Raw genomic sequence first — 22,768 nt, 5'->3', positions numbered from 1 at the left:
AATGTAATCGTATAGTAACTATTATTTATCAAAAAGTCACTATAAACTGTTCATAACATAATAACTATCTTAAACACATAGTTACTGTTTTAAACTTATAATAACTTTCTAAAAAATATAGTAACTATTTTAAACACATAGTTACTGTTTTAAAGTTATAGTAACTTTTAAAAAAAAAATATAGTTACTCTAAGAACTACTACTAACATAAACCCAACGAACACTCCAATGACTATTAAAAACACTATTTCACAATATAAATTAAAGGTAACTATATCATTTATATGCTAACCATGTGAAACACTAACCCTAATTTAAACAAAACAACAAACATTTCAAATCACTCAACAAATAAACAATAAAATAAGTTCTAAAACATACCAGAAGTAGGCACAACAACTAAATTGTTGTAAAAAAATAGATCAGGCAATGTAAATGAGATCTTAAGATACCTTCAAAGCCAGGTGGAGGATTGATTGTCGACGGATCTATCGTCGCACCGACAACATCGTCGTTTTACCATTTTTTCACCATTGTAACACAAATTCGAACTACACATTGAATTTCGAGTAATTTGTTGACTTGCTTTTGACGCAAAACCTAAAAATTATTGTTGAAACTAAAATGAAGAGTGAAATTAAGGGAGCAGTTGAGAGAGCAGAGGAGAAAGAAGTTGAGTGTTGAAAGAGGAGAGAGAAATTACAGAAAATAAAACCACAAAAACTGATGAATTTTTTTAAAATGGTTTATATAATTGAATAAAGGCAAGTGACACTCCCACCATAGGTTATTACTCCAATTAGCGTGGACCAGATTTATATTAGTGTTAAAATTAATCCCGAACAACGGAGTAGCATGAAATGAGTATAGTACGCATGATCGTATTAGTCCTCAGTAGATATTAGACATTATCGTCACTCATGTAATATATTATTATCCTTATCTTTGCATTCCAATCAGTTACCCCTTAATTTCTAAATACTTGCAACAATTTGATGTTTGCAATATTCATACATAAACTGTAATTTTGTTTTCTTACCAATATATAAAAATCAAATGTTGTTGTGTAATATGTTATTAGATTAGTGTTAATGCAAATTTTCTAAATATCATCTTTTATACTTCGTAATTTTTACTAATATATAATTGCATATATTCACGGTCAAACTAGTGCATTGACAAGTGTGTCAGGCATACTGCTGCAAGTATTTAGAAAAGGATAGAGTACTATTCCCTCTTTTTTTTTCACTTGCATCACTTAGAATTTGACACTATTAATATACTAAGTTTGACGTAATTTTTTTAGTCAATTTATAACAATCAAAAGTTATTATATAAAATATTGTTGGATTATCACAATACATATTGTTAAGTGTATAATACACATGTGAGGGTTAGACTAGTTATCCCACATTGGAGAAATAGAGAGAGATTGACTAACATATAAGATCGGTGGGCTACTCCACCTATCACCAATTGGTTTTAGGATGGAACTTCGTAAGAATTTTATGCCTTCAATCTCTTCTCATTTACGGGCTCATGTTAGGCCAGGAGAGTTTATCATGGTATCATGTGTTAGGTTATGATACATATGACAATTCATAAATCATGCGAAAAAACCATAAAGCCAGGAAAGCATATTATTTACACATAATCATTTAGCATAGTTTAGATGCATACACTTTGTTGCGTGCCTTCCCTAGCTGCGCCCGAACCGAACAAGAACAAGTCTTTAGGACTCCAAGTGTCGTCCCTCCGTAGATAGTCCACAGCACGTCCGGATCCGCCTTAAGCTTGACCAACTAGGATCGCCCTTAAGGTACTTAGAATTTTCGGCTAGTATAGGCAATTGTATGACTGAATTTTTGCTCTTAAAAATCACTTTGAATACTTGAATACTCTATACAAAATAATGACCCTAGGCCTTTATTTATAGAGGTATGGAAAGGGAATCGTTATCCTATTAGGATACGAATTAATTAAACTAGAATCCTAATAGAATTCTTATTTTAATTAATTCATCCTTTTAGGTTTAGGAATTTATTCATATGTCAAAACCTGATAACTTTAGGATTCGTATAGCTCACAAACACACACACGCACGCACAGCAGCCCACGAGGGGCGCCATGCGCGCGCGCGCAGCCCGCGAGCTCGCAGCCCCTTGCCACGAGGCCCACACGCTGCCGCAGAGTTGGCGCGCGCTGGGCCTGCCTTGCGGTGGGCCTGGCGCAGCCTTGGCTGGTGCGTTGTGGCGCGCTGGCTTGCTGGGCGATGGCCCGGCTTCGTGCTGGGCCTTCGTCTGGCAGGCCTCGTCCGATGCTAATTCGTACGATACGCTTCCGATTAATTTCCCGATTTCGGAATTCATTTCCGATACGAACAATATTTAATATTTCCGATTCCGGAATTAATATCCGTTTCGAACAAATATTTAATATTTCCGTTTCCGGAATTATTTTTCGATTCCGATAATATTTTCGATTCTGACAATATTTCCGTTTCCGGCAATATTTCCGATTCCGGCAATATTTCCATTTCCGATAATATTTTCCGATACGTACCATGTTTCCGTTTCCGGCAACATCTACGACTTGGATAATATTTATATTTCCGATACGATCCATATTTCCGTTTCCGGCAATATCATCGTTTCCGGAGCATTCATTTCTTGCCTGTGACGATCTCAGCTCCCACTGAAACCAAGATCCGTCGATTCGGAATATCCATAAATGGAGTATTTAATGCCATTAAATACTTGATCCGTTTACGTACTATTTGTGTGACCCTACGGGTTCAGTCAAGAGTAAGCTGTGGATTAATATCATTAATTCCACTTGAACTGAAGCGGCCTCTAGCTAGGCATTCAGCTCACTTGATCTCACTTAATTATTAACTTGTTAATTAATACTGAACCGCACTTATTAGACTTTAACATAGAATGCATACTTGGACCAAGGGCATTATTTCCTTCAGTCTCCCACTTGTCCTTAGGGACAAGTGTGCATTTCCTAATTCCTTTGTCGCTCGATGCTTGCTCTTGAACATAAGGTAAGAGTTGTCATCCTTATTATGTCCAGAGGTGTTTCTCGGTTTCAGAGTTCAACTGATCAAATAAAAAGATAATCATAGCCTATGATTCATCCGAGCACGGCCATGCATTTCACAGTTTCTAGCTCTCCGAGTGGCCTTGTACAACTTTTAAGCATCTCATCCCGATTTATGGGAGGACAATCCCAATCTTGCGATCTTGAGATTAGACTTCGTTTGATAGGTGATTACCTGAGCGTTGCCTTTATAGCCTCCTTTTACGGTGCGACGGTTGGTCAACGTCAAAGCAACCAGTTCTCAAACAAGTAATCTCAAATCACTCAGGTATTGAGGATTTAGTGTCTAATAATTTTAATGAAATTTACTTATGACAGATTTTCATCTCTTACAGTAAAGTTTCATAGGTCTTGTCCGATACTAGTCTTCCCAAAGTAAGTATCTATGCAAATGATTATGACATTGCCATGTCCACATAGTTCAAGAAACAGAACTACTAGTCATCTTGCATTCTAATCGTCTTACGTTTTCTATGCGTCCAATTTTATAGAAAACTCCGACTAGGGACCATTTTCAACCTTTGACATTCAAGTTCACTTGATAGACATTTCTTAGTCACAGGACTGGTCCTGACAGTCTATCTTGAATATATCGTCAAATTGAAGGGACTCATCATTTAATAAACCACAAATTAAATGGAAAAATGAATTCTTTTCATTTGTTGTGAATGATTAACCAATAATTTTTTACAAAGATTTAAACTCTAAAACTTTAAAACATTAAACAGGGATATCAAAGCCATTCTCCAATATGCTTGATTCCCATAGCTGCAGTGTGCGAGTTGTGCTTCGCCTGCGGCAGAGGTTTAGTCAATGGATCTGATATGTTGTCATCAGTTCCAATCTTGTTTATCTCGACTTCTTTTCTTTCAACGAACTCTCGTAGAAGGTGAAATCTACGAAGTACATGCTTGACTCTCTGGTGGTGTCTAGGCTCCTTTGCCTGTGCAATAGCTCCGTTATTATCACAATACAGGGCTATTGGTCCTTTAATGGAGGGGACTACACCAAGTTCACCTATGAACTTCCTTAGCCATATAGCTTCCTTTGCTGCTTCATGTGCAGCAATGTACTCCGCTTCAGTTGTAGAATCCGCAATGGTGCTTTGCTTAGCACTTTTCCAGCTTACTGCACCTCCGTTGAGGCAGAAGACAAACCCAGACTGTGATCTGAAATCATCTTTGTCAGTTTGGAAACTTGCGTCCGTATAGCCTTTAACAATTAATTCATCATCTCCACCATAGACCAGGAAGTCATCTTTGTGCCTTTTCAGGTACTTCAGAATATTCTTGGCAGCAGTCCAATGCGCCTCTCCTGGGTCTGACTGGTATCTGCTCGTAGCACTGAGTGCGTACGCAACATCCGGGCGTGTACATATCATAGCATACATTATTGAACCAATCAATGATGCATATGGAATCCCATTCATTCGTCTACGCTCATCAAGTGTTTTTGGGCACTGAGTCTTGCTTAGAGTTATTCCATGAGACATGGGTAGGTAGCCTCGCTTGGAGTCTGCCATCTTGAACCTATCAAGCACCTTATTGATATAAGTGCTTTGACTAAGTCCAATCATCTTTTTAGATCTATCTCTGTAAATCTTGATGCCCAATATGTACTGTGCTTCTCCTAGATCTTTCATCGAAAAACATTTCCCAAGCCAAATCTTGACAGAGTTCAACATAGGAATGTCATTTCCGATAAGTAATATGTCGTCGACATATAATACTAGGAAAGCAATTTTGCTCCCACTGACCTTCTTGTATACACAAGATTCGCCTGCGTTCTTGATGAAACCAAAGTCACTGACTGCTTCATCAAAACGTATATTCCAGCTCCTGGATGCCTGCTTCAATCCGTAGATTGACTTCTTTAGCTTGCATACCTTTTTAGCATTCTTTGGATCCTCAAAACCTTCAGGCTGTGTCATAAACACAGTTTCTGTTAAAACGCCGTTTAAGAAAGCAGTTTTGACATCCATCTGCCATATTTCGTAATCGTAATATGCAGCGATTGCTAACATTATCCGAATAGACTTTAGCATTGCAACTGGTGAAAAGGTTTCATCGTAATCCACACCATGGACTTGCCTGTAACCTTTTGCAACCAATCTAGCTTTGAAAACTTCAAGTTTCCCATCCTTGTCCTTTTTCAGCTTGAAAACCCATTTGCTTCCAATGGCTTGGTAGCCATCTGGCAAATCGACCAAATCCCATACTTGGTTTTCAGACATGGAGTCTAATTCAGATTGCATGTCTTCTTGCCATTGCTTGGAGCTAGGGCTCGTCATAGCTTGTTTGTAAGTCGCAGGTTCATCACTTTCAAGTAATAGAACGTCATAGCTCTCGTTCGTCAAAATACCTAAGTACCTTTCCGGTTGAGATCTATATCTTTGCGATCTACGCGGGGTAACATTTCTAGATTGACCATGATTCTCACCAGATTCTTCTAAAGATCTTTGAGTTTCATCCTGAATGTCATCTTGAGCATTCTCTAGAGTTTGTTGTTCGACTCGAATTTCTTCGAGGTCTACTTTTCTCCCACTTGTCATTTTGGAAATGTGATCTTTCTCCAAAAAGACACCATCTCGAGCAACGAACACCTTGTTCTCAGATGTATTGTAGAAGTAATACCCCTTTGTTTCCTTTGGATAGCCCACAAGGATACATTTGTCAGATTTTGGATGAAGTTTGTCTGAAATTAATCGTTTGACGTATACTTCACATCCCCAAATCTTAAGAAAAGACACATTTGGAGGCTTTCCAAACCATAATTCATATGGAGTCTTTTCGACAGCTTTAGACGGAGCTCTATTTATAGTGAGTGCAGTTGTATTTAGTGCATGTCCCCAAAATTCTAATGGAAGTTTGGCCTGACCCATCATTGACCTGACCATGTCTAGCAAGGTTCTGTTCCTCCGTTCCGATACACCGTTCCATTGTGGTGTTCCAGGAGGAGTCAATTCTGATAGAATTCCACATTCTTTCAGATGGTCATCAAATTCATAGCTCAGATATTCACCGCCTCTGTCAGACCGCAGTGCCTTAATCTTCTTGCCTAATTGATTCTCTACTTCACTCTGAAATTCCTTGAATTTGTCAAAGGATTCAGACTTATGCTTCATTAGGTAGACATAACCATATCTACTGAAGTCATCAGTGAAAGTGATAAAGTAGCTGAAACCACCTCTAGTATTTGTACTCATTGGTCCACATACATCTGTATGGATTAAACCCAATAGTTCATTTGCTCTTTCTCCAACTTTAGAGAAAGGTTGCTTTGTCATTTTGCCAAGTAAACATGATTCGCATTTACCATAATCCTCTAAGTCAAATGGTTCTAGAATTCCTTCCTTTTGAAGTCTTTCTAAGCGTTTCAAGTTTATATGGCCTAATCGACAATGCCACAGATAGGTGAGATCTGAATCATCCTTTTTGGCCTTTTTGGTATTTATGTTATATACTTGTTTGTCGTGATCTAATAAATAAAGTCCATTGACTAATCTAGCAGATCCATAAAACATCTCTTTAAAATAAAACGAACAACTATTGTCTTTTATTAAAAAGGAAAATCCCTTAGCATCTAAGCAAGAAACTGAAATGATGTTTTTAGTAGGACTTGGAACATGGAAACACTCTTCCAGTTCCAAAACTAGCCCGGAGGGCAACGACAAATAATAAGTTCCTACAGCTAATGCAGCAATCCGTGCTCCATTTTCCACTCGTAGGTCGACTTCTCCCTTGCTTAACTTTCTACTTCTTCTTAGTCCCTGTGGATTGGAACAAAAGTGTGAGCCACAACCTGTATCTAATACCCAAGAAGTTGAATTAGCAAGTATACAGTCTATAACGAAAATACCTGAAGATGGAACGACTGTTCCGTTCTTCTGATCTTCCTTTAGCTTTGGACATTCTCTTTTGTAATGGCCTATTCCATCACAATAAAGACAGCTTGATGTGGACTTGTCCTGCTTTGATTTAGCATCGCCCTTGGACTTTCCACTTTTCTTGAACGGTCTCTTTCTAGCCTTGAGTAAATCTTTGGCTTCACAGTCCAGTATTATTTCAGCCTTTCTGACAAGGTGAACAAATTCTGCAACTGTTTCTTCTCTTGGTTCACTTAGGTATAGTTGCTTGAAGCGACCAAACCCACTGTGTAGTGAATTGAGCAAGATAGAGACTGCCATCCTTTCGCTTATTGGTGTTCCTAGTAGACTTAGGCGATCAAAGTATGAACGCATAAGATCCACATGGAACCTTAGTGGGACGCCTACCCTCTGTTTAGTGCGAAGGAGCTGAACATGTGTTTCTTGGACTTCCATCCTATAACACCTGTTGGGAGAACTAACCTTTAGACCAGACATTGATTCAATCAACTCATGGACGTTCAGGTCCCTATCCTCCGTGCTTCCACGACAGATATCCCTCAGATTCTTGATGAGCGTAAAAGGTTCATAGGCTACAAACCTTCTAGCCCAATCATCAGGGATATTGTTCAGCATGAGACTCATAACCTTTTTGAGATCCGCATCCCAGGCGTAAAATCTCTCAGGGGTCATGTCTCTGGCATAGTAGCTTGGCATGGGATGTGATAGTACATACTCAAGTCCATTGAGTTTGACTATTTCAACTAGCTTAGCTTCCCATTCAAGAAAATTTGCCAGGTTCAGCTTGACCATAAGCTCAGAACCCATGATGATGTTTTGATTGTTGTTTGCCATATTTAAAACTACAATTGAAAAGAATAAACAAATAAATAACCATTCACAGTTTCTCTTAATAAACTTAAATTCTAGCATACATGCATAATTCAATGTTCATTAAGCATTTTATTCAAGTTATGTGTTCCGGCAGGTGTGAATAAAATGATTCCAAGATCCTAAAATCATTGAAGAACTAAGCACAGTTTGTCGACTTAATCCTAAAACATCTTAGGTAAGAAAAAGCCTTTTGCTAATAGTCTAGAAACTATTCTTGGTTGATAGGTACGTTTAAGAACTTATTAGGTAAACCTATCGATTTTGCCACGACATAAAAGGACTCCTTACTTATATCGTTGAGTTTCACCAAAACTAACATGTACTCACAATTATTTGTGTACCTTGCCCCTTTAGGACCAATAAGTAACACCTCGCTGAGCGAAAACTATTACTAGATTGATGTAAAGGATATCCAAGCAAGTGTATATTTTGGCATGGCACCTTTTAACTCAATTTTTAAGTTTGGAACTTAAGGCTCTTACTATGTTGGTTAGATTTTAAGTGAACTAAAATTCTTAATCATGCAACATAATCAAGCTTTGATCTTATGCATTTTAAGACATATTTAAAAGCAATAAATAACTTAAAACATGCATAAGATAAATGTGATCTAGTATGGCCCGACTTCATCTTGAAGCTTTAACTTCAAAGTCCGTCTTGAAAATCTCCGTGGGAGGCACCATTTTCTTCAAATAGGATAAGCTATAATTAAAACTAATTACAACTATTTGATGGTACGCAGACCATATTTGAATTGAAAAACAACTTTGGTACTTTAGACCAATTACATTCAAATTAATGGTACGCAGACCATATTTTCTATCCTATTTGGGCCATACTAGTCACTTCATAACCTGCAAAACAGTACATATACAATATATACCATTCACCCATTCATTAACATGAATGGCCCACATAGTTGGTTAGTAAAACACATTATGCATCACGTAAACATTTGCAGCAATTAATCAAGGGCACCAATAATCTACCAATTATTCAGTCCTTATTAATTCTAATCAAGTTGTTTTAACCTTAAGGATTTGTAGACCTAATCAAGAGTATATGACTAAAAGGGCTCCCACTTAAACCAATAAATTCATACGCTTTACTAATTTTAAACATAAAAATGTATTTCTAGTCTAACCGGAAACATACAAATTTAATTAAAATTTAAAGCTCATATAAATTTATAATTGAATCCATAAATTTAATTTAATTTCAGTCGTATTTAAATTAATTCATGATTTTAATTTTAGTAAAATAATTAGAATAAATAAAATTTATTATAATTACAATATTCAAAATTAAAATCCAAGAAAATAATTTAAATTATTAATTTTAAAATTAATTAAAATTACGTAAACTGAAAATTTCAAATTAAAATTTCAAAACGATTTAATCGTAACGCAACAATCCTACGCAACGCACGCCCATGGGCCACACGCACACAGCCATCGCTGGCCATGTGCGCGCAGCCCATGCGCTGCGTCGCATCGCTGCTGCTCACCATCGCAAGGCATCACGCGAGCTGGTGCTCGCTGCGCACGCCAGCGCTCGACGCAACAAGCATGCTGCCGCAGCCCATCGCTGGGCGCAGCGCTCGTCGCACGTCGCAACAAGCACGCTGCACGCCATCGCTGGGCGCAACGCTCGTCGCACGTCGCAACAAGCAAGTTGCTTGCCATCGCTGGGCGCAGCGCTCGTCACACGTCGCAACAAGCACGCTGCACGCCATCGTTTGGCGCAGCGCTCGTCGCACGCACAATAGCGCTCGCTGCGCGCGAGCGATCGATGCTTGGGCGTAGCACTCGTGGCACGCGAGCTTGCGCTCGCTGCGCGCGAGGCTCCGCACGCTTGCGCGAGGCAGTGCGCGCTGTGGCAGCTCGCTTGCTGCCCACACGCGACTGCTCGTGCCTTGCTCTCGCCCTCGCCCATTCGCCCATCGCACACAGCCCACGACACAAGGCAGGGCTGCTGCCTTGTGCTCATGCACCATGGCCTTGCTCATTGCATTCGTACCGCATGGGCGACGAGCTCCCTTGCTCGTCGTCACATGCCCGCACTATACAACACCCCTTAAGGGTAACACGTAGCGTCCATTGCTTTGTGCGTGCAAGTTATATGAGCGAATCGCATAAAAATTTAAAATTTATATTCAAAATTAATGACAAATTAATAAATAATATTAATTTCATAATTTTAGGGCGAAAAATCGAAAATTTATTATTTAATTGATTTTCGATTAACATGGATTCAAGTCTAGGTCATAAAAATTTAAAATTTAACATAAATTTACAATTTTTATGGTGGTTTTTAATCATAGGTATCTAATTAAATTATAACTAATTATGAAAATCAAATTAATTCTAAATTATTCCAATTTTCAACAAATTAATCATAATTACAAATTCGATTGCATAATTAACAAGGCTAGGCATTCAAACTTGTTAAACATATACAGTAGGTCAATCAAAAATTCAAGATTTTTCAACAAGAATCGCAAATATTTAATTTAACATCTTAAATTTACGAAATTTTGCATTCGAAAAACTAAAACCTCCGAAAAGTCATAGTTAGGCTTCGAATTTGAGAATTCTGGGTTCGGCCGAAAAGTACTATTTTTGTCAAAATTTTAGAATGCCTTTTACATGCGGAATTGACACAAAAATCACTCGATTTGGATGAGTAACGAAGAAACTGCCGAAAAACTGCGTACGTATAATTAAATAAACGCAATTTGCAATTAATTAGCAATTACGAAAATTAATCACCCCTTTTAATTCTTGCAAATTTGTAATATTTAACCATGTTCATGCAATTTAGATTATGAAAATAATAAGAGGCTCGTGATACCACTGTTAGGTTATGATACATATGACAATTCATAAATCATGCGGAAAAACCATAAAGCCAGGAAAGCATATTATTTACACATAATCATTTAGCATAGTTTAGATGCATACACTTTGTTGCGTGCCTTCCCTAGCTGCGCCCGAACCGAACAAGAACAAGTCTTTAGGACTCCAAGTGTCGTCCCTCCGTAGATAGTCCACAGCACGTCCGGATCCGCCTTAAGCTTGACCAACTAGGATCGCCCTTAAGGTACTTAGAATTTTCGGCTAGTATAGGCAATTGTATGACTGAATTTTTGCTCTCAAAAATCACTTTGAATACTTGAATACTCTATACAAAGTAATGACCCTAGGCCTTTATTTATAGAGGTATGGAAAGGGAATCGTTATCCTATTAGGATACGAATTAATTAAACTAGAATCCTAATAGAATTCTTATTTTAATTAATTCATCCTTTTAGGTTTAGGAATTTAATCATATGTCGAAACCTGATAACTTTAGGATTCATATAGCTCACAAACACACGCACGCACGCACAGCAGCCCACGAGGGGCGCCATGCGCGCGCGCGCAGCCCGCGAGCTCGCAGCCCCTTGCCACGAGGCCCACACGCTGCCGCAGCGTTGGCGCGCGCTGGGCCTGCCTTGCGGTGGGCCTGGCGCAGCCTTGGCTGGTGCGTTGTGGCGCGCTGGCTTGCTGGGCGATGGCCCGGCTTCGTGCTGGGCCTTCGTCTGGCAGGCCTCGTCCGATGCTAATTCGTACGATACGCTTCCGATTAATTTCCCGATTCCGGAATTCATTTCCGATACGAACAATATTTAATATTTCCGATTCCGGAATTAATATCCGTTTCGAACAAATATTTAATATTTCCGTTTCCGGAATTATTTTCCGATTCCGATAATATTTCCGATTCTGACAATATTTCCATTTCCGGCAATATTTCCGATTCCGACAATATTTCCATTTCCGATAATATTTTCCGATACGTACCATGTTTCCGTTTCCGGCAACATCTACGACTTGGATAATATTTATATTTCCGATACGATCCATATTTCCGTTTCCGGCAATATCATCGTTTCCGGAGCATTCATTTCTTGTCTGTGACGATCTCAGCTCCCACTGAAACCAAGATCCGTCGATTCTGAATATCCATAGATGGAGTATTTAATGCCATTAAATACTTGATGTAACACCCCGACAATTCTCTCTTTTCTAAAATAATCTTTTAATATAAAACGTAGAGAATTATCAAGGCATTATCGCCCGTGTAAAAACGTAACGGCTTATTCAGAATTTTGCAGCGGAAAACATAAAACTAACTTTTAGGTTCATAAATAATCTATTACATATTAGGTCCAAACCAATTAACTGAAATAAGGAAATACGAATAGTACGACAAATTTCAAATCCAAGTTAACAAATTAAATCACTCAAGTAAACAAATAGAACAACAAGCTCTCTAATCCCGATCCCAATGGTGCATCATCTTCAAACCTGTAGATGGGCAACGCTTATTGATCCTTAGAGACTGCTCACCAAAGATGGGTCATCACAGGATCAATAAGGCATAGCCATGATCAACACACACAAACAAAGCACGTAATCAGCAAAGCTGAGTACTACATACTAAAACAACAACAATCCTAGCATGATACTATCAAACCAACAACCCTAACATGATACTAATAAATATAAGTAAGGACAGACAAAACATAATAATTTGACGATTATACTTGACTAGACTAAGCTAGGCTTAATAACCATAATATTATTTTAGTTGAAATAGACAATGGACCGAGTTGACCATCCAGAAGTCTTCACTAAGGAAGACGAGGTACGGGCGCGACTCCGTAACCTCAGTGACCTGCGATATCGAGGAACGTTTAAATAAAAATAGGACACGGTGATCAATCCGGTCCCAGAAAAGGCCATGGGCTACCACCATGAACCCCAACTCCTGTTTGTCCGTCACTTCAGACGTGCACAGTCTAAAGCTATTGCTATTCAGTTTCACTTTACATGATTTACAAATTGAGATTCCGTTATGACTCAACCATTACATAAGACAGACAATTCACATTTGTTCACAACTGTTTTTATCTTGGAATTAAGTAAGTGATCATAAAAGCATCAATCAAGACTCATTCCAACTTAACCAACCTTTCCTTTAACCATGAGCAACCCTGTATATGGGCATAAAGTTTCAACTTACTAAACAAGGTCCTCCGCCCTTATAAAGTAGTGAAAAGATAGAAAGGGAACAACAACCAATTGATCCAACCCAATCATATAGAATAATCTAGTGTTCCCAACCAACATGTTTGTATCAAACATCCATACTAACATGTTACAGTTCTTATAGTGCAAAATAAGTTCAATAAGTTTGTCCAACAGTATTAAACATGCACATTCAATATAACCCAGTTCGTCCATAATATCAACATCACCAAGTTCAACAATAATATCAACATAACCAAGTTCAACAACAAGATTCAACATGGTTTCATCAATTAGCACACATTCCAAGCACACAGGTATGTACGTACCTTGCATAAACAACTAATAGGCCACTTTAACACTTTCAAAAGTCGCCTAAAGAGAATTCTCCGCCTAAAACAACCAACAAGGATTCCCAATCAATTTCTAATCATTCACAACTATAATAAAGCATTCTAAATACATCCTAAACATATTTAGAACCTTCCCCAATATCCAAACTTGAATGTTTGATTTCCTAACATCATAATTATTAAATTACTGATTGAAATTCGTTGAAAACTCTTCGCAAACATCATACTTTAAATTTTCAGCAATATAACTAATTTCAAACTACTCCCAAAACTTTGAAATCATAAAAACAATAACTTTAATAATTTATAATCATTCTACCATGATTTCAAAACTATTAAACCTTTAAAACCTTAAAATTTCATGCTTTAAATAATTAAAATTCAAATTCCAATTCAATTACATAATCTGAAAATTAATAATTTGATTATGCAAAACATATAATCTGAAATTCATAATTAAATTATAAAACTATAAAATTTAATTCAAGAAAACATAAATTAAATTAATTAAACATAATTAAAACATTAAATTAGCTTAGGGTTAGGAGTAAACCAAAAAGTGAAGGGAGGAAGAGCTGACGGCGGTTGGTGCAGCAGCACGGCGATGCCACAGTGGCAGCGCGGCGATGGGTGGTGGCGCAGCAGGGTGACCGAAGGTGGCTGGTGGTGCAAGCAGGAGGAAACGCACGCAGAGGAGAAAGAAAAGGAGGAGTGTTGATGCTTCGCGAAGGAGAAGGGAAGGGGCCAACGACCGGTGCTGGTTGGTTGGCGGCAGCGACGGGGTGCAGGTGGCTGTCGCAACAAATGAACACAAGCATTAAGGAGGAGAGAACGAAAGGGAGAAGGAAAACCGAAGGAGAAAAGGAGGAAGAAGAAGTTACCGGCGAGGAAGGTTGCACGCGACGGAGGAGGAGCGTCTGAGGTGGTTGGCCGGCGGCGTGAGGGACAACAGCAAGGAGGGCGGCGGTGGCTGAAGCAGAGAGAGAGTTTGCTTGCTTTTCACGTGAATTGGAGGAGAGGAGAGAAGAGGGTTTTTGGCTTTCTTGATTTTACGTGAAGTTGAATTATGGGTTGATAATATGGGTTTTCTTGTTTTGGGCTTTGTCAATTTGGGCTAGGATTAGAATTGAGTTTGTTTGAATCCAAAACCAGTTAATATTGTTTTCCAAATTCAATCGAACGTGTTTTCGCAATTCAAATTCTTTTCAACATAAAATTCTAAAATTATTTTTTTGATTTCATAAATCGTTGAAATATTTAGAACGTATAAAAATAAATTACGTTAAATATATATTTATTACTAAACTTCATAAATTCTATTTAATTATAAATAATATACGTTAAAATATATTTAATAAAATTTATAAATTTACGGGGGATTACAATCTACCCCTCTTAAAAGAAGTTTCGTCCCGAAACTTGACACGAAATTTCCCGCATTTTTCCCAAAAGCTTTTAACTTATTCTTACTAGAGAAGTACTTGTGCCACCGATGTGCACTCTTTTGCCAACTCAAAGCTATTTGTGTTACTCATGAACACCTTTTCTTATGCGGAGAATCTATTTGCTTTGCATTAACTTGTAAAATTTGCTAAAATAAGCAATAAAATGCATAAAAATTCCATAAAATAGGTAAAAAGCGCGAATTTCTATCGCATTCTACCCCCTTAAAGAAAACGAGTTACGCCCTCGTAACTCACCTCAGGGAATAGCTAATTCAAAATTCTCTTTCGACGAATTCTCTTTCGACGAATTCCCTTTCAAAATTCCCATTTCATTAAAACTACTAACTTTAGACTTTTCACAACAGATGACGAAACAAAAGAACAAGTCACCACGAATTAAATAACGCTTAACTTGCGCGGAGTTAATAGAAAAGTACCAGAATCTATATCGGCAGATCGTTCATCCTCATTCTGATTCATCATGTACAACTTTCCTGGAGCCTTATTCGGGTTGTTGTTATCATTTGCAGGCTTATTATAGTTCTCTTGATTGTTTTGTGCCCCTCCAGGCTTTGAATTTTGACCTCCAGACTGGTTAAACCTCACTTGGTTTCCAGCTTTATTACTATTTTGTTCCTTTCTGTGCTTAGTGAAGCACTCATACTTCCTATGCCCCTTTTTCTGACAATAGTTGCAGGTCACTAATTCTCCTTTGCAGTTCTTGCCAGGGTGATTGTTATTGCACATCTTACAGTGATACACTCTTTCAGGTTGGGTTCGAGTTGTTGTGGTGCCCCTGATTGTTTCCTCCTTGGAAATTTCCATTTCCATTCCCATTTCCGTTTCTATTCCTTTTAAAGTTTTCTTGGTTACCCCCAGCATTAAAATCTTTTCTCTTTTCCCCAATTACCACAGTTTTCTTTTCCCTTCTAGACTGTAGCCCATAAATATGAGCAGCTCTCCCATACACTATGTCTAAGGAAGTAAAGGTTTCTCCACCTAATCCCAATTGAATTTCATCAGTCAGCCCTTGCTCAAACCTTTGAGCCTTTAGCTCCTCAGTAGCTACCACCTCAGGTGCAAACCTCGATAAAGCTATAAACTTGCTATAGTATTCAGCAATAGTCATATTCCCCATCCTAAGGTTGATAAACTCCTGCGCTTTCTGCTTTCTCATAAAAGGAGGATAAAACTTCCCCCTCAAGGCAACTATGAATGAATCCCAATTGAATCTCTCAGCAGCGCTAAGCCTAGCTCTATTTTCTCTCCACCATAAATCAGCTTCATCTTTCAAGTACATGACAACTTGACCCACTCTCATGTTCTCAAGACATTTTACATCCCCAAACAGTTTCTCAAACTCTCTAACCTAGTTCTCTAAAAAAGTAGGATCAACTTGCCCCTTAATTCATGGTGGCTTAACTTTGGCTAGTCTCTCAAACATGTCCCCAGCAGGATCGGGACGCTCAATTCTCTCCTGGGTTAGCTTTTCCGCCAATAGGCGAATAGCAACAACTAGGTCATTATTGTTGGTCATCCTAGAGCGCGACCTGAGATTAATATACTCTACTTTAGGTATAAACATCACTTAATAGTATCCTGTACCACGTAATATCGCCTCAACAGACATAATTCACGTAAATCAAACAATCATTTACGAATATGCAACAATTATTTCAAGGTAATCTCCTTGAACATTCCTGAACGATATTCACATAGGAGACATTCAATTGAGGAACAAGGAACGAAATTCAATCATCACGAATAATAAGGTAGAATAAAGGAAGAAAACATTCTTCATCGTGTCCCAAAATGAACTCTTGATCCTTTGAATAATCAATAATCTAACTTTTATTCCTCAAAAGAGTGTGAAGAATAATTTCTAAACCGTAATAACGCATTTGTCCTCAAAATACCATAAAGGGGCTATTACATCCTTGAAAAGAATAAAGAATAACTCAAACTCCTATTGCTTTAACTTTAAACTGTTTTAGCTTTGCTACTTATTCTTTAAAACATAAAAGAACTAACTAACTTTACAACTTCAAATACTTGTGGCATCTTGCCTATCTGTTCTTTCCTAGGAAACTTGCGGAGTGAAATCTAGATCTTCAAGATTCGTCGAACTCTTCCTCTAGCTCCCTATCTGAATCACTAGAGATCTCAATGGTAGGCTCATGGGCCCCTGGGTTAGGGTTTCTCTGCCTCAACACCTACATTCTCATTCTCCACAGCTACATCATTTTCCTCTAGGTCATTATTTACACTTATTCCCATAGGTTCTTCTGTAACTGAATCCCCAACATGACTTCCTACGATTTTATCGTCTCTAAACCCACTTTCTGCTGCTTCAATAATGGTGGTCAGAATTTCTACGTCATATCTCTACCTACCATCCCTAGTCTCATACTTAATCAACTTTGGTGTTCCATCATCAGAATGCATGTCTTTAAACTTTTCCTTGAGTTCTAGGTATGGAAATTTGTTAGGTAAGCAATTAATGATAGTGGCTGGTATGATATCCTTTCTCATTAAGATAGGTTGCCCTTGAACTTTAGCATAATATTCACATCCAAACATGATTTTCTTCACGTAAATATCAGGGGTTTCTATATCAAGTTTCTCGAAGGATCCTATGTTGGTATACTTGGAAAGAAATATTTTATTCCTGAAATAAACAATTCCATGTCTCACTAACGATTTTCCAACCAAATCATAAACAAAGTTCAATAACGCAATAAGTTTGGTGGAAGCAAACAATTCTTTATGCACATGTAAATGTAACACTTAAACAATTAGCACACGCACGTACATAACAATCAATTTCTAAAGTTAGCGTTGACTAGCTACTAATGCACATATAATTCTACCTTATATGCCCTTCTTATACTACCCATCTCTCATAAACTAAAGCATTGGAATAATTTAAATAACAAGGTAAAAGGACGCTAATATAATAAAATTATAACATAGAATATTAATATAAATAAAAATATAAAATAAATAAAGTAAAATAAATTAAGGAAATGCGTAGCGAATAAATTAGAAAATAAAGTTATTAATTCGAAAAAGATTTATATTTTCTAATAACGAATTCTAACTCTTGAAACAACTTAAAAAAATGTACTCATTTTTTTTTTTTGAATAATAAATAATAAGAAAAATAAAAATGTCGAAAGTATCACTTTAACTTTAATAATAATTTGATTTCGAACTTAAATAAGAAATATTATATACTTTCAAACAGGATAAAAGGAAATCGGTCCCCCAAAAAAAAGTACCAATTTTTGAACACTATAATACGTAGAATCTCGATTTTTAAGAAATTTATTTTAAATAACTAGATAGTTAGGCGCCTAAAATTTATTAAAGTAAAACCTTAGCTTCTAGATACCACTTTGTAACACCCCGACAATTCTCTCTTTTCTAAAATAATCTTTTAATATAAAACGTAGAGAATTATCAAGGCATTATCGCCCGTGTAAAAACGTAACGGCTTATTCAGAATTTTGCAGCGGAAAACATAAAACTAACTTTTAGGTTCATAAATAATCTATTACATATTAGGTCCAAACCAATTAACTGAAATAAGGAAATACGAATAGTACGACAAATTTCAAATCCAAGTTAACAAATTAAATCACTCAAGTAAACAAATAGAACAACAAGCTCTCTAATCCCGATCCCAATGGTGCATCATCTTCAAACCTGTAGATGGGCAACGCTTATTGATCCTTAGAGACTGCTCACCAAAGATGGGTCATCACAGGATCAATAAGGCATAGCCATGATCAACACACACAAACAAAGCACGTAATCAGCAAAGCTGAGTACTACATACTAAAACAACAACAATCCTAGCATGATACTATCAAACCAACAACCCTAACATGATACTAATAAATATAAGTAAGGACAGACAAAACATAATAATTTGACGATTATACTTGACTAGACTAAGCTAGGCTTAATAACCATAATATTATTTTAGTTGAAATAGACAATGGACCGAGTTGACCATCCAGAAGTCTTCACTAAGGAAGACGAGGTACGGGCGCGACTCCGTAACCTCAGTGACCTGCGATATCGAGGAACGTTTAAATAAAAATAGGACACGGTGATCAATCCGGTCCCAGAAAAGGCCATGGGCTACCACCATGAACCCCAACTCCTGTTTGTCCGTCACTTCAGACGTGCACAGTCTAAAGCTATTGCTATTCAGTTTCACTTTACATGATTTACAAATTGAGATTCCGTTATGACTCAACCATTACATAAGACAGACAATTCACATTTGTTCACAACTGTTTTTATCTTGGAATTAAGTAAGTGATCATAAAAGCATCAATCAAGACTCATTCCAACTTAACCAACCTTTCCTTTAACCATGAGCAACCCTGTATATGGGCATAAAGTTTCAACTTACTAAACAAGGTCCTCCGCCCTTATAAAGTAGTGAAAAGATAGAAAGGGAACAACAACCAATTGATCCAACCCAATCATATAGAATAATCTAGTGTTCCCAACCAACATGTTTGTATCAAACATCCATACTAACATGTTACAGTTCTTATAGTGCAAAATAAGTTCAATAAGTTTGTCCAACAGTATTAAACATGCACATTCAATATAACCCAGTTCGTCCATAATATCAACATCACCAAGTTCAACAATAATATCAACATAACCAAGTTCAACAACAAGATTCAACATGGTTTCATCAATTAGCACACATTCCAAGCACACAGGTATGTACGTACCTTGCATAAACAACTAATAGGCCACTTTAACACTTTCAAAAGTCGCCTAAAGAGAATTCTCCGCCTAAAACAACCAACAAGGATTCCCAATCAATTTCTAATCATTCACAACTATAATAAAGCATTCTAAATACATCCTAAACATATTTAGAACCTTCCCCAATATCCAAACTTGAATGTTTGATTTCCTAACATCATAATTATTAAATTACTGATTGAAATTCGTTGAAAACTCTTCGCAAACATCATACTTTAAATTTTCAGCAATATAACTAATTTCAAACTACTCCCAAAACTTTGAAATCATAAAAACAATAACTTTAATAATTTATAATCATTCTACCATGATTTCAAAACTATTAAACCTTTAAAACCTTAAAATTTCATGCTTTAAATAATTAAAATTCAAATTCCAATTCAATTACATAATCTGAAAATTAATAATTTGATTATGCAAAACATATAATCTGAAATTCATAATTAAATTATAAAACTATAAAATTTAATTCAAGAAAACATAAATTAAATTAATTAAACATAATTAAAACATTAAATTAGCTTAGGGTTAGGAGTAAACCAAAAAGTGAAGGGAGGAAGAGCTGACGGCGGTTGGTGCAGCAGCACGGCGATGCCACAGTGGCAGCGCGGCGATGGGTGGTGGCGCAGCAGGGTGACCGAAGGTGGCTGGTGGTGCAAGCAGGAGGAAACGCACGCAGAGGAGAAAGAAAAGGAGGAGTGTTGATGCTTCGCGAAGGAGAAGGGAAGGGGCCAACGACCGGTGCTGGTTGGTTGGCGGCAGCGACGGGGTGCAGGTGGCTGTCGCAACAAATGAACACAAGCATTAAGGAGGAGAGAACGAAAGGGAGAAGGAAAACCGAAGGAGAAAAGGAGGAAGAAGAAGTTACCGGCGAGGAAGGTTGCACGCGACGGAGGAGGAGCGTCTGAGGTGGTTGGCCGGCGGCGTGAGGGACAACAGCAAGGAGGGCGGCGGTGGCTGAAGCAGAGAGAGAGTTTGCTTGCTTTTCACGTGAATTGGAGGAGAGGAGAGAAGAGGGTTTTTGGCTTTCTTGATTTTACGTGAAGTTGAATTATGGGTTGATAATATGGGTTTTCTTGTTTTGGGCTTTGTCAATTTGGGCTAGGATTAGAATTGAGTTTGTTTGAATCCAAAACCAGTTAATATTGTTTTCCAAATTCAATCGAACGTGTTTTCGCAATTCAAATTCTTTTCAACATAAAATTCTAAAATTATTTTTTTGATTTCATAAATCGTTGAAATATTTAGAACGTATAAAAATAAATTACGTTAAATATATATTTATTACTAAACTTCATAAATTCTATTTAATTATAAATAATATACGTTAAAATATATTTAATAAAATTTATAAATTTACGGGGGATTACACTTGATCCGTTTACGTACTATTTGTGTGACCCTACGGGTTCAATCAAGAGTAAGCTGTGGATTAATATCATTAATCCCACTTGAACTGAAGCGGCCTCTAGCTAGGCATTCAGCTCACTTGATCTCACTGAATTATTAACTTGTTAATTAATACTGAACCGCACTTATTAGACTTTAACATAGAATGCATACTTGGACCAAGGGCATTATTTCCTTCACTCTCCCACTTGTCCTTAGGGACAAGTGTGCATTTACTAACAAAATTTGTGTGATTCAGGACCAGTTGATGAGGGCGGTGATTGGTGTGGGTGAACGGTATGAAGGACTATATTTTTTTTGTGGCGTCCCGCGAGTGAGGGTGCTAGTTGTGGATTATGTGGTGGGTTTGCGGCACCAATGTGGGACATCTGTCGGAAAAAAAATTGAAGTAAATTCCTGATGTGAGTAATTTTATTTGAAGAAACACATTTGTGTCCGCGGGGGAAACAATGTAGGGAAAGTTTTTCAATTAGTGATTCTAAAGCTAGTCGGTTGTTTGAACTAGTTCATATTAATTTGTGGGATCCTTACGAGACACCTTCATCTTGTGGGGCTAAATATATTTTGACAATTTTTGATGGTTTTTCCAGAGGTGTGTGTATTTATTCATTAAGCAATAAAACTGAAGTTGAGTATATGTTTCTTAATTTTATTGCTATTGTTAAGCGTCAATTCAATCAAGCCATCAAGGTTGTTCGGAGTGATAATGGTGCATAATTCAACAGTTTACAAGGTTATTTTTTTAAGCATCACATTTTTCTGAATCATCGTGCGTTGGGACTCCACAACAGAATGAGAGAGTATAGAGTAAACATCAACGTATTTTAAATGTGGGTAGGGCGTGAAGATTTCAAGGAAATTTGCCTAAGAAATTATGGGGAGAATATATTTTGGCATCGTGTACTTGATTAATTGTACTCATACACCGCTTCTTGATAAAAAGACGCCCTATTATATATTGTTTGGTAAACCCCCATCTCATGTTCTGATTCGTGTGTTTGGTTGTTTGTCTTACGCATATAATCAATGCAGTAAGGAAGATAAATTTGAGTCACAAAGTTGGGATTGTGTGTTTCTTGGCTACCATTTCGGACAAAAAGGGTGGAAGTTGTATGATCTAAAGACTCGTGAGTTCTTCGTGTCTCGTGATGTGAAATTTTATGAGAGTGTTTCCGTAAATGGATACATCGAGTGAGGCATTGAGTTCATCAAATAGTGTGGTGCCCGACATTGTGAAGGTCGTAGATGGCTCGTATGGTCATTCGAGTTTGGAGCTAGGGTTAGCTTCCTATAACATCAGATGAGGGTGTGGGAGGTTCAATATATGTTGGTTAGGAGTACTAAGGGTGTGCATAGGGGGGAGATGGATGCTGTGGATGGGCAGTTGCAACAGCAGTTGCAGCAGGACATTCCTGCGGGTGTGCATATTGGCGTGCAGGAAGGAGAACTAGGCGAGGCACATGGGCGCAGGGCGTGGCGCACATGGCGCTATGGCCGAGGCGATTATGATGTGTGCAGTGTGCAAGTGATGTTGTGTGCAGTGCGAGTATTAGGAAAGGTTCTGCGGGTGCTGCAGCTGCTAGGTAGTATGTGAGTGATAATGTAGCACATGGGCAACATGTGACTTTGCCGAGTAACGACGGGCAACAGGGTGTGAGGTGTGATACGAGGGAGACGAGGGAATATGAAAGTGAGTTAGGAAGGGGGAAACGTGAGAAATTTCCGTCGATAAAATTACGAGATTGTGTGATGCATACAATACGGAAAAAATATGGTCCTTCTGAAAGTTCATCTGCAATATCACCCTCCTCGGGTACTCTCTAT

General features: G+C 37.7%; 2 long non-coding RNA genes across 2 annotated transcripts; both read right to left on the bottom strand.

Annotated features, from left to right (window-relative positions):
* Positions 1-11,988: 11,988 nt before the first annotated feature.
* On the bottom strand, positions 11,989-14,871 carry LOC130466145 (uncharacterized). The gene is made up of 4 exons (XR_008926165.1): positions 14,174-14,871; positions 13,846-14,084; positions 13,269-13,332; positions 11,989-12,250 (listed from the first exon to the last, which is right to left on the bottom strand). It is a non-coding gene; the product is annotated as an uncharacterized lncRNA (long non-coding RNA).
* Positions 14,872-18,217: 3,346 nt separating this feature from the next.
* LOC130466144 (uncharacterized) lies at positions 18,218-20,839 on the bottom strand. Its single transcript, XR_008926164.1, has 4 exons — positions 20,403-20,839; positions 20,075-20,313; positions 19,498-19,561; positions 18,218-18,479 (listed from the first exon to the last, which is right to left on the bottom strand). It is a non-coding gene; the product is annotated as an uncharacterized lncRNA (long non-coding RNA).
* Positions 20,840-22,768: the final 1,929 nt, after the last annotated feature.

The sequence above is a fragment of the Spinacia oleracea genome, chromosome 1 (assembly GCF_020520425.1).
Source record: "Spinacia oleracea cultivar Varoflay chromosome 1, BTI_SOV_V1, whole genome shotgun sequence".
NCBI lineage: Eukaryota > Viridiplantae > Streptophyta > Magnoliopsida > Caryophyllales > Amaranthaceae > Spinacia > Spinacia oleracea.
The sequence above is the reverse complement of the archived record's forward strand: the minus strand, read 5'-3'. Positions and strand labels throughout refer to the sequence as shown.